Below are 12,200 nucleotides of genomic sequence, written 5' to 3'. Positions count from 1 at the left end.
CCAGCCGGCCCCTCCCAGCCACAGGCCCCCAAACACAAACCACGGCCCTTTTCCCTGGAAGTAAAACTGACCTGCACTTCTTCTGGCTTGCAGATTGCTGGAGCCACTTGGCTCTATCAAACCAGCCCGACTCGGCACTGGTGCCACCTTTCATCTGGGAACCATCCAGCGTATCGTGGATTTTCAGGAGCCAGCCGGCCACTCCCAGCCACAAGCCCACAAACACAAACCACGGCCCTTTTCCCTGGCAAACAAAACTCACTCGCCCATCTTCTGTCTGGCAGATTGCAGGAGCCACTGGCCTCTATCCAATGAGCCTGACTCGGCACTCGTGCCCCCTAAGGTTCTGGGAACCACCCTGCGTATCGTGGATTTTCAGGAGCCAGCCGGCCACTCCCAGCCACAGGCCCCCGATCACATACAACGGCCCTTTTCCCTGGAAAAAAAACTCAGCTGCCCCGCTTCTGGCTGGCTGATTGCAGGAGCCACTTGCCTCTATCAAACCAGCCCGACTCGGCACTGGTGCCATCTTTCATCTGGGAACCATCCTGCGTATCGTGGATATTCAGGAGCCAGCCGGCCACTCCCAGCCACAGGCCCCAAACACATACCACGGCCCTTTTCCCTGGAAAAAAAACTCAGCTGCCCCGCTTCTGGATGGTAGATTGCAGGAGCAACTTTGTACTGTCATACCAGTCCGACTTGTCAGTGGTGCCACTTGGGTCTGGGAATCATCCAGCATATCGTGGTTTTTCAGGAGCCAGCCGGCCACTCCCAGCCACAAGCCCCCGAACACAAACCACGGCCCTTTTCCCTGGCAAACAAAACTCAGCTGCCCCGCTTCGGGCTGGCAGATTGCAGGAGCCACTTCGCTCTATCAAACCAGCCCGACTCGGCACTGGTGCCACCTTTCATCTGGGAACCATCCTGCGTATCGTGGGTTTTCAGGAGCCAGCCGGCCACTCGCAGCCACAGGCCCCCAAACACAAACCACGGCCCTTTTCCCTGGCAAACAAAACTCACTCGCCCCGCTTCTGGCTGGCAGATTGCAGGAGCCACTTGCCTCTATCAAACCAGCCCAACTCGGCACTCGTGCCCCCTTTGGTCTGGGAACCATCCTGCGCGGCGTGGATTTTCAGGAGCCAGCCGGCCACTCCCAGCCACAGGCCCCGGATCACATACAATGGCCCTTTTCCCTGGAAAAAAAACTCAGCTGCCCCGCTTCTGGATGGTAGATTTCAGGAGCCACTTTGTACTGTCATACCAGTCCGACTTGTCAGTGGTGCCACTTGGGTCTGGGAATCATCCAGCATATCGTGGTTTTTCAGGAGCCATCCGGCCACTCAAAGTCACAGGCCCCCAAACACAAACTCTGGCCCTTTTCCCTGGAAGTCAAACTGACCTGCCCATCTTCTGGCTGGCAGATTGCAGGAGCCACTTGCCTTTATCCAACCAGCCCGACTCGGCACTGGTGCCCCCTGAGGTTCTGGGAACCACCCTGCGTATCGTGAATTTTCAGGAGCCAGCCGGCCACTCCCAGCCACAGGCCCCCAAACACAAACCACGGCCCTTTTCCCTGGAAGTAAAACTGACCTGCCCATCTTCTGGCCGGCAGATTGCAGGAGCCACTTGGCTCTATCCAACCAGCCCGACTCGGCACTGGTGCCCCCTAAAGTTCGGGGAACCATCCTGCGACGCATGGATTTTCTGGAGCCAGCCGGCCACTCCCACCCACAGGCCCCCAAACAAAAACCACGGCCCTTTTCCCTGGCAAACAAAACTCACCCGCACCGCTTCTGGCTGGCAGATTGCAGGAGCCACTTGCCTCTGTCAAACCAGCCCGACTCGGCACTGGTGCCACCTTTCATCTGGGAACGATCCTTCGTATCGTGGATTTTCGGGAGCCAGCCGGCCACTCCCAGCCACAGGCCCCCAAACACATACCACGGCCCATTTCCCTGGAAAAAAAACTCAGCTGCCCCGCTACTGGATTGTAGATTGCAGGAGCCACTTTGTACTGTCATACAAGTCCGACTCGGCACTGGTGCCCCCTTGGGTCTGGGAACCATCCTGCGTATTGTGGATTTTCAGGAGCCAGCAGGCCACTCGCAGTCACAGGCCGCCAAACACAAACTATGGCCCTTTTCCCTGGAAGTCAAACTGCCCTGCCCATCTTCTGTCTGGCAGATTGCAGGAGCCACTGGCCTCTATCCAATGAGCCTGACTCGGCACTGGTGCCCCCTAAGGTTCTGGGAACCACCCTGCGTATCGTGGATTTTCAGGAGCCAGCCGGCCACTCCCAGCCACAGGCCCCCGATCACATACAACGGCCCTTTTCCCTGGAAAAAAAACTCAGCTGCCCCGCTTCTGGCTGGCAGATTGCAGGAGCCACTTGCCTCTATCAAACCAGCCCGACTCGGCACTGGTGCCACCTTTCATCTGGGAACCATCCTGCGTATCGTGGATATTCAGGAGCCAGCCGGCCACTCCCAGCCACAGGCCCCAAACACATACCACGGCCCTTTTCCCTGGAAAAAAAACTCAGCTGCCCCGCTTCTGGATGGTAGATTGCAGGAGCCACTTTGTACTGTCATACCAGTCCGACTCGGCACTGGTGCCCCCTTGGGTCTGGGAACCATCCTGCGTATTGTGGATTTTCAGGAGCCAGCCGGCCACGCGAAGTCACAGGCCCCCAAACACAAACTATGGCCCTTTTCTCTGGAAGTCAAACTGACCTGCCCATCTTCTGTCTGGCAGATTGCAGCAGCCACTTGCCTCTATCCAACAAGCCCGACTCGGCACTGGTGCCCCCTAAGGTTCTGGGAACCACCCTGCGTATCGTGAATTTTCAGGAGCCAGCCGGCCCCTCCCAGCCACAGGCCCCCAAACACAAACCACGGCCCTTTTCCCTGGAAGTAAAACTGACCTGCACATCTTCTGGCTTGCAGATTGCTGGAGCCACTTGGCTCTATCAAACCAGCCCGACTCGGCACTGGTGCCACCTTTCATCTGGGAACCATCCAGCGTATCGTGGATTTTCAGGAGCCAGCCGGCCACTCCCAGCCACAAGCCCACAAACACAAACCACGGCCCTTTTCCCTGGCAAACAAAACTCACTCGCCCATCTTCTGTCTGGCAGATTGCAGGAGCCACTGGCCTCTATCCAATGAGCCTGACTCGGCACTCGTGCCCCCTAAGGTTCTGGGAACCACCCTGCGTATCGTGGATTTTCAGGAGCCAGCCGGCCACTCCCAGCCACAGGCCCCCGATCACATACAACGGCCCTTTTCCCTGGAAAAAAAACTCAGCTGCCCCGCTTCTGGCTGGCAGATTGCAGGAGCCACTTGCCTCTATCAAACCAGCCCGACTCGGCACTGGTGCCACCTTTCATCTGGGAACCATCCTGCGTATCGTGGATATTCAGGAGCCAGCCGGCCACTCCCAGCCACAGGCTCAAAACACATACCACGGCCCTTTTCCCTGGAAAAAAAACTCAGCTGCCCCGCTTCTGGATGGTAGATTGCAGGAGCAACTTTGTACTGTCATACCAGTCCGACTTGTCAGTGGTGCCACTTGGGTCTGGGAATCATCCAGCATATCGTGGTTTTTCAGGAGCCAGCCGGCCACTCCCAGCCACAAGCCCCCGAACACAAACCACGGCCCTTTTCCCTGGCAAACAAAACTCAGCTGCCCCGCTTCGGGCTGGCAGATTGCAGGAGCCACTTGGCTCTATCAAACCAGCCCGACTCGGCACTGGTGCCACCTTTCATCTGGGAACCATCCTGCGTATCGTGGATTTTCAGGAGCCAGCCGGCCACTCCCAGCCACAAGCCCCCAAACACAAACCACGGCCCTTTTCCCTGGCAAACAAAACTCAGCTGCCCGGCTTCTGGCTGGCAGATTGCAGGAGCCACTTGGCTCTATCAAACCAGCCCGACTCGGCACTGGTGCCACCTTTCATCTGGGAACCATCCTGCGTATCGTGGATTTTCAGGAGCCAGCCGGCCACTCCCAGCCACAGGCCCCGGATCACATACAACGGCCCTTTTCCCTGGAAAAAAAACTCAGCTGCCCCGCTTCTGGATGGTAGATTGCAGGAGCCACTTTGTACTGTCATACCAGTCCGACTTGTCAGTGGTGCCACTTGGGTCTGGGAATCATCCAGCATATCGTGGTTTTTCAGGAGCCAGCCGGCCACTCCCAGCCACAAGCCCCCGAACACAAACCACGGCCCTTTTCCCTGGCAAACAAAACTCAGCTGCCCCGCTTCGGGCTGGCAGATTGCAGGAGCCACTTGGCTCTATCAAACCAGCCCGACTCGGCACTGGTGCCACCTTTCATCTGGGAACCATCCTGCGTATCGTGGGTTTTCAGGAGCCAGCCGGCCACTCGCAGCCACAGGCCCCCAAACACAAACCACGGCCCTTTTCCCTGGAAGTAAAACTGACCTTCCCATCTTCTGGCCTGCAGATTGCTGGAGCCACTTGGCTCTATCAAACCAGCCCGACTAGGCACTGGTGCCACCTTTCATCTGGGAACCATCCTGCGTATCGTGGATTTTCAGGAGCCAGCCGGCCACTCCCAGCCACAGGCCCCCGACCGCATACAACGGCCCTTTTCCCTGGAAAAAATACTCAACTGCCCCGCTTCTGGCTGGCAGATTGCAGGAGCCACTTGCCTCTATCAAACCAGCCCGACTTGGCACTGGTGCCACCTTTCATCTAAGAACCATCCTGCGTATCGTGGATTTTCAGGAGCCAGCCGTCCACTCCCAGCCACAGGCCCCCAAACACATACCACGGCCCATTTCCCTGGAAAAAAAACTCAGCTGCCCCGCTTCTGGATGGTAGATTGCAGGAGCCACTTTGTACTGTCATACCAGTCCGACTCGGCACTGGTGCCCCCTTGGGTCTGGGAACCATCCTGCGTATTGTGGATTTTCGGGAGCCATCCGGCCACTCGAAGTCACAGGCCCCCAAACACAAACTCTGGCCCTTTACCCTGGAAGTCAAACTGACCTGCCCATCTTCTGTCTGGCAGATTGCAGGAGGCACTTGCCACTATCCAACCAGCCCGACTCGGCACTGGTGCCCCCTAAGGTTCTGGGAACCACCCTGCGTATCGTGAATTTTCAGGAGCCAGCCGGCCACTCCCAGCCACAGGCCCCCAAACACAAACCACGGCCCTTTTCCCTGGAAGAAAAACTGACCTGCCCATCTTCTGGCCGGCAGATTGCAGGAGCCACTTGGCTCTATCCAACCAGCCCGACTCGGCACTGGTGCCCCCTAAAGTTCGGGGAACCATCGTGCGACGCCTGGATTTTCTGGAGCCAGCCGGCCACTCCCACCCACAGGCCCCCAAACAAAAACCACGGCCCTTTTCCCTGGCAAACAAAACTCACCCGCACCGCTTCTGGCTGGCAGATTGCAGGAGCCACTTGCCTCTATCCAACCAGCCCGACTCGGCACTGGTGCCCCCTAAGGTTCTGGGAACCACCCTGCGTATCGTGAATTTTCAGGAGCCAGCCGGCCACTCCCAGCCACAGGCCCCCAAACTCAAACCACGGCCCTTTCCCTGGAAGTAAAAATGACCTGCCCATCTTCTGGCTGGCAGATTGCAGGAGTCTCTTGGCTCTATCAAACGAGCCCGACTCGGCATTGGTGCCACCTTTCATCTGGGAACCATCCTGCGTATCGTGCATTTTCAGGAGCCAGCCGGCCACTCCCAGCCACAAGCCCCCAAACACAAACCACGGCCCTTTTCCCTGGCAAACAAAACTCAGCTGCCCCGCTTCGGGCTGGCAGATTGCAGGAGCCACTTTCCTCTGTCAAACCAGCACGACTCGGCACTGGTGCCACCTTTCATCTGGGAACGATCCTTCGTATCGTGGATTTTCGGGAGCCAGCCGGCCACTCCCAGCCACAGGCCCCCAAACACATACCACGTCCCATTTCCCTGGAAAAAAAACTCAGCTGCCCCGCTACTGGATTGTAGATTGCAGGAGCCACTTTGTACTGTCATACAAGTCCGACTCGGCACTGGTGCCCCCTTGGGTCTGGGAACCATCCTGCGTATTGTGGATTTTCAGGAGCCAGCAGGCCACTCGCAGTCACAGGCCGCCAAACACAAACTATGGCCCTTTTCCCTGGAAGTCAAACTGCCCTGCCCATCTTCTGTCTGGCAGATTGCAGGAGCCACTGGCCTCTATCCAATGAGCCTGACTCGGCACTGGTGCCCCCTAAGGTTCTGGGAACCACCCTGCGTATCGTGGATTTTCAGGAGCCAGCCGGCCACTCCCAGCCACAGGCCCCCGATCACATACAACGGCCCTTTTCCCTGGAAAAAAAACTCAGCTGCCCCGCTTCTGGCTGGCAGATTGCAGGAGCCACTTGGCTCTATCAAACCAGCCCGACTCGGCACTGGTGCCACCTTTCATCTGGGAACCATCCTGCGTATCGTGGGTTTTCAGGAGCCAGCCGGCCACTCGCAGCCACAGGCCCCCAAACACAAACCACGGCCCTTTTCCCTGGAAGTAAAACTGACCTTCCCATCTTCTGGCCTGCAGATTGCTGGAGCCACTTGGCTCTATCAAACCAGCCCGACTAGGCACTGGTGCCACCTTTCATCTGGGAACCATCCTGCGTATCGTGGATTTTCAGGAGCCAGCCGGCCACTCCCAGCCACAGGCCCCCGACCGCATACAACGGCCCTTTTCCCTGGAAAAAATACTCAACTGCCCCGCTTCTGGCTGGCAGATTGCAGGAGCCACTTGCCTCTATCAAACCAGCCCGACTTGGCACTGGTGCCACCTTTCATCTGGGAACCATCCTGCGTATCGTGGATTTTCAGGAGCCAGCCGGCCACTCCCAGCCACAGGCCCCCAAACACATACCACGGCCCATTTCCCTGGAAAAAAAACTCAGCTGCCCCGCTTCTGGATGGTAGATTGCAGGAGCCACTTTGTACTGTCATACCAGTCCGACTCGGCACTGGTGCCCCCTTGGGTCTGGGAACCATCCTGCGTATTGTGGATTTTCAGGAGCCATCCGGCCACTCGAAGTCACAGGCCCCCAAACACAAACTCTGGCCCTTTTCCCTGGAAGTCAAACTGACCTGCCCATCTTCTGTCTGGCAGATTGCAGGAGGCACTTGCCACTATCCAACCAGCCCGACTCGGCACTGGTGCCCCCTAAGGTTCTGGGAACCACCCTGCGTAACGTGAATTTTCAGGAGCCAGCCGGCCACTCCCAGCCACAGGCCCCCAAACACAAACCACGGCCCTTTTCCCTGGAAGAAAAACTGACCTGCCCATCTTCTGGCCGGCAGATTGCAGGAGCCACTTGGCTCTATCCAACCAGCCCGACTCGGCACTGGTGCCCCCTAAAGTTCGGGGAACCATCGTGCGTATCCTGGATTTTCAGGAGCCAGCCGGCCACTCCCACCCACAGGCCCCCAAACAAAAACCACGGCCCTTTTCCCTGGCAAACAAAACTCACCCGCACCGCTTCTGGCTGGCAGATTGCAGGAGCCACTTGCCTCTATCCAACCAGCCCGACTCGGCACTGGTGCCCCCTAAGGTTCTGGGAACCACCCTGCGTATCGTGAATTTTCAGGAGCCAGCCGGCCACTCCCAGCCACAGGCCCCCAAACTCAAACCACGGCCCTTTCCCTGGAAGTAAAAATGACCTGCCCATCTTCTGGCTGGCAGATTGCAGGAGTCTCTTGGCTCTATCAAACGAGCCCGACTCGGCATTGGTGCCACCTTTCATCTGGGAACCATCCTGCGTATCGTGCATTTTCAGGAGCCAGCCGGCCACTCCCAGCCACAAGCCCCCAAACACAAACCACGGCCCTTTTCCCTGGCAAACAAAACTCAGCTGCCCCGCTTCGGGCTGGCAGATTGCAGGAGCCACTTTCCTCTGTCAAACCAGCACGACTCGGCACTGGTGCCACCTTTCATCTGGGAACGATCCTTCGTATCGTGGATTTTCGGGAGCCAGCCGGCCACTCCCAGCCACAGGCCCCCAAACACATACCACGGCCCATTTCCCTGGAAAAAAAACTCAGCTGCCCCGCTACTGGATTGTAGATTGCAGGAGCCACTTTGTACTGTCATACAAGTCCGACTCGGCACTGGTGCCCCCTTGGGTCTGGGAACCATCCTGCGTATTGTGGATTTTCAGGAGCCAGCAGGCCACTCGCAGTCACAGGCCGCCAAACACAAACTATGGCCCTTTTCCCTGGAAGTCAAACTGCCCTGCCCATCTTCTGTCTGGCAGATTGCAGGAGCCACTGGCCTCTATCCAATGAGCCTGACTCGGCACTGGTGCCCCCTAAGGTTCTGGGAACCACCCTGCGTATCGTGGATTTTCAGGAGCCAGCCGGCCACTCCCAGCCACAGGCCCCCGATCACATACAACGGCCCTTTTCCCTGGAAAAAAAACTCAGCTGCCCCGCTTCTGGCTGGCAGATTGCAGGAGCCACTTGCCTCTATCAAACCAGCCCGACTCGGCACTGGTGCCACCTTTCATCTGGGAACCATTCTGCGTATCGTGGATATTCAGGAGCCAGCCGGCCACTCCCAGCCACAGGCCCCAAACACATACTACGGCCCTTTTCCCTGGAAAAAAAACTCAGCTGCCCCGCTTCTGGATGGTAGATTGCAGGAGCCACTTTGTACTGTCATACCAGTCCGACTTGTCAGTGGTGCCACTTGGGTCTGGGAATCATCCAGCATATCGTGGTTTTTCAGGAGCCAGCCGGCCACTCCCAGCCACAAGCCCCCGAACACAAACCACGGCCCTTTTCCCTGGAAAAAAAACTCAGCTGCCCCGCTTCGGGCTGGCAGATTGCAGGAGCCACTTGGCTCTATCAAACCAGCCCGACTCGGCACTGGTGCCACCTTTCATCTGGGAACCATCCTGCGTATCGTGGATTTTCAGGAGCCAGCCGGCCACTCCCAGCCACAAGCCCCCAAACACAAACCACGGCCCTTTTCCCTGGCAAACAAAACTCAGCTGCCCGGCTTCTGGCTGGCAGATTGCAGGAGCCACTTGGCTCTATCAAACCAGCCGGACTCGGCACTGGTGCCACCTTTCATCTGGGAACCATCCTGCGTATCGTGGATTTTCAGGAGCCAGCCGGCCACTCCCAGCCACAGGCCCCGGATCACATACAACGGCCCTTTTCCCTGGAAAAAAAACTCAGCTGCCCCGCTTCTGGATGGTAGATTGCAGGAGCCACTTTGTACTGTCATACCAGAGCGACTCGGCACTGGTGCCCCCTTGGGTCTGGGAACCATCCTGCGTATCGTGGATTTTCAGGAGCCAGCCGGCCACTCCCAGCCACAGGCCCCCAAACACATACCACGGCCCATTTCCCTGGAAAAAAAACTCAGCTGCCCCGCTTCTGGATGGTAGATTGCAGGAGCCACTTTGTACTGTCATACCAGTCCGACTGGGCACTGGTGCCACCTTTCATCTGGGAACCATCCTGCGTATTGTGGATTTTCAGGAGCCAGCCGGCCACTCGCAATCACAGGCCCCCAAACACAAACTACGGCCCTTTTCCCTGGAAGTAAAACTGACCTGCCCCGCTTCTGGCTGGCAGATTGCAGGAGCCACTTGCCTCTATCCAACCAGCCCGACTCGGCACTGGTGCCCCCTAAGGTTCTGGGAACCATCCTGCGTATCGTGAATTTTCAGGAGCCAGCCGGCCACGCGAAGTCACAGGCCCCCAAACACATTCTACTGCCCTTTTCCCTGGAAGTAAAACTGACCTTCCCATCTTCAGGATGGCAGATTGCAGGAGCCACTTGAAACTATCAAACCAGCCCGACTCGGCACTGGTGCCCCCTAAAGTTCGGGGAACCATCCTGCGCCGCGTGGATTTTCTGGAGCCAGCCGGCCACTCCCAGCCACAGGCCCCCAAACAAAAACCACAGCCCTTTTCCCCGGCAAACAAAACTCACCCGCACCGCTTCTGGCTGGCAGATTGCAGGAGCCACTTGCCTCTATCCAACCAGCCCGACTCGGCACTGGTGCCCCCTAAGTTTCTGGGAACCACTCTGCGTATCGTGGATTTTCAGGAGCCAGCCGGCCACTCCCAGCCACAGGCCCCCATACCACAAACCACGGCCCTTTTCCCTGGAAGTAAAACTGACCTGCACATCTTCTGGCTGGCAGATTGCAGGAGCCACTTGGCTCTATCAAACCAGCCCGACTCGGCACTGGTGCCACCTTTCATCTGGGAACCATCCTGCGTATCGTGGATTTTCAAGAGCCAGCCGGCCACTCCCAGCCACAAGCCCCTAAACTCATACCACGGCCCATTTCCCTGGAAAAAAAACTCAGCTGCCCCGCTTCTGGATGGTAGATTGCAGGAGCCACTTTGTACTGTCATACCAGTCCGACTCGGCACTGGTGCCCCCTTATGTCTGGGAACCATCCTGCGTATTGTGGATTTTCAGGAGCCAGCCGGCCACTCCCAGCCACAGGCCCCCAAACACAAACCACGGCCCTTTTCCCTGGAAGTCAAACTGACCTGCCCATCTTCTGTCTGGCAGATTGCAGGAGCCACTTGCCTCTATCCAACCAGCCCGACGCGGCACTGGTGCCCCCTAAGGTTCTGGGAACCACCCTGCGTATCGTGGATTTTCAGGAGCCAGCCGGCCACTCCCAGCCACAGGCCCCCATAACACAATCCACGGCCCTTTTCCCTGGAAGTAAAACTGACCTGCACTTCTTCTGGCTGGCAGATTGCAGGAGCCACTTGGCTCTATCAAACCAGCCCGACTCGGCACTGGTGCCACCTTTCATCTGGGAACCATCCTGCGTATCGTGGATTTTCAGGAGCCAGCCGGCCACTCCCAGCCACAAGCCCACAAACACAAACCACGGCCCTTTTCCCTGGCAAAAAAAACTCACCCGCACCGCTTCTGGCTGGCAGATTGCAGGAGCCACTTGCCTCTATCCAACCAGCCTGACTCGGCACTGGTGCCCCCTAAGTTTCTGGGAACCACCCTGCGTATCGTGGATTTTCAGGAGCCAGCCGGCCACTCCCAGCCACAGGCCCCCATACCACAAACCACGGCCCTTTTCCCTGGAAGTAAAACTGACCTGCACATCTTCTGGCTGGCAGATTGCAGGAGCCACTTGGCTCTATCAAACCAGCCCGACTCGGCACTGGTGCCACCTTTCATCTGGGAACCATCCTGCGTATCGTGGATTTTCAAGAGCCAGCCGGCCACTCCCAGCCACAAGCCCCTAAACTCATACCACGGCCCATTTCCCTGGAAAAAAAACTCAGCTGCCCCGCTTCTGGATGGTAGATTGCAGGAGCCACTTTGTACTGTCATACCAGTCCGACTCGGCACTGGTGCCCCCTTATGTCTGGGAACCATCCTGCGTATTGTGGATTTTCAGGAGCCAGCCGGCCACGCGAAGTCACAGGCCCCCAAACACATTCTACTGCCCTTTTCCCTGGAAGTAAAACTGACCTTCCCACCTTCAGGATGGCAGATTGCAGGAGCCACTTGAAACTATCAAACCAGCCCGACTCGGCACTGGTGCCCCCTAAGGTTCTGGGAACCACCCTGCGTATCGTGAATTTTCAGGAGCCAGCCGGCCACTCCCAGCCACAAGCCCACAAACACAAACCACGGCCCTTTTCCCTGGCAAACAAAACTCACTCGCCCATCTTCTGTCTGGCAGATTGCAGGAGCCACTGGCCTCTATCCAATGAGCCTGACTCGGCACTCGTGCCCCCTAAGGTTCTGGGAACCACCCTGCGTATCGTGGATTTTCAGGAGCCAGCCGGCCACTCCCAGCCACAGGCCCCCGATCACATACAACGGCCCTTTTCCCTGGAAAAAAAACTCAGCTGCCCCGCTTCTGGCTGGCTGATTGCAGGAGCCACTTGCCTCTATCAAACCAGCCCGACTCGGCACTGGTGCCACCTTTCATCTGGGAACCATCCTGCGTATCGTGGATATTCAGGAGCCAGCCGGCCACTCCCAGCCACAGGCCCCAAACACATACCACGGCCCTTTTCCCTGGAAAAAAAACTCAGCTGCCCCGCTTCTGGATGGTAGATTGCAGGAGCAACTTTGTACTGTCATACCAGTCCGACTTGTCAGTGGTGCCACTTGGGTCTGGGAATCATCCAGCATATCGTGGTTTTTCAGGAGCCAGCCGGCCACT

Source organism: Zonotrichia albicollis, chromosome W, assembly GCF_047830755.1.
Source record: "Zonotrichia albicollis isolate bZonAlb1 chromosome W, bZonAlb1.hap1, whole genome shotgun sequence".
NCBI lineage: Eukaryota > Metazoa > Chordata > Aves > Passeriformes > Passerellidae > Zonotrichia > Zonotrichia albicollis.
This window is presented reverse-complemented; position numbering follows the sequence as displayed.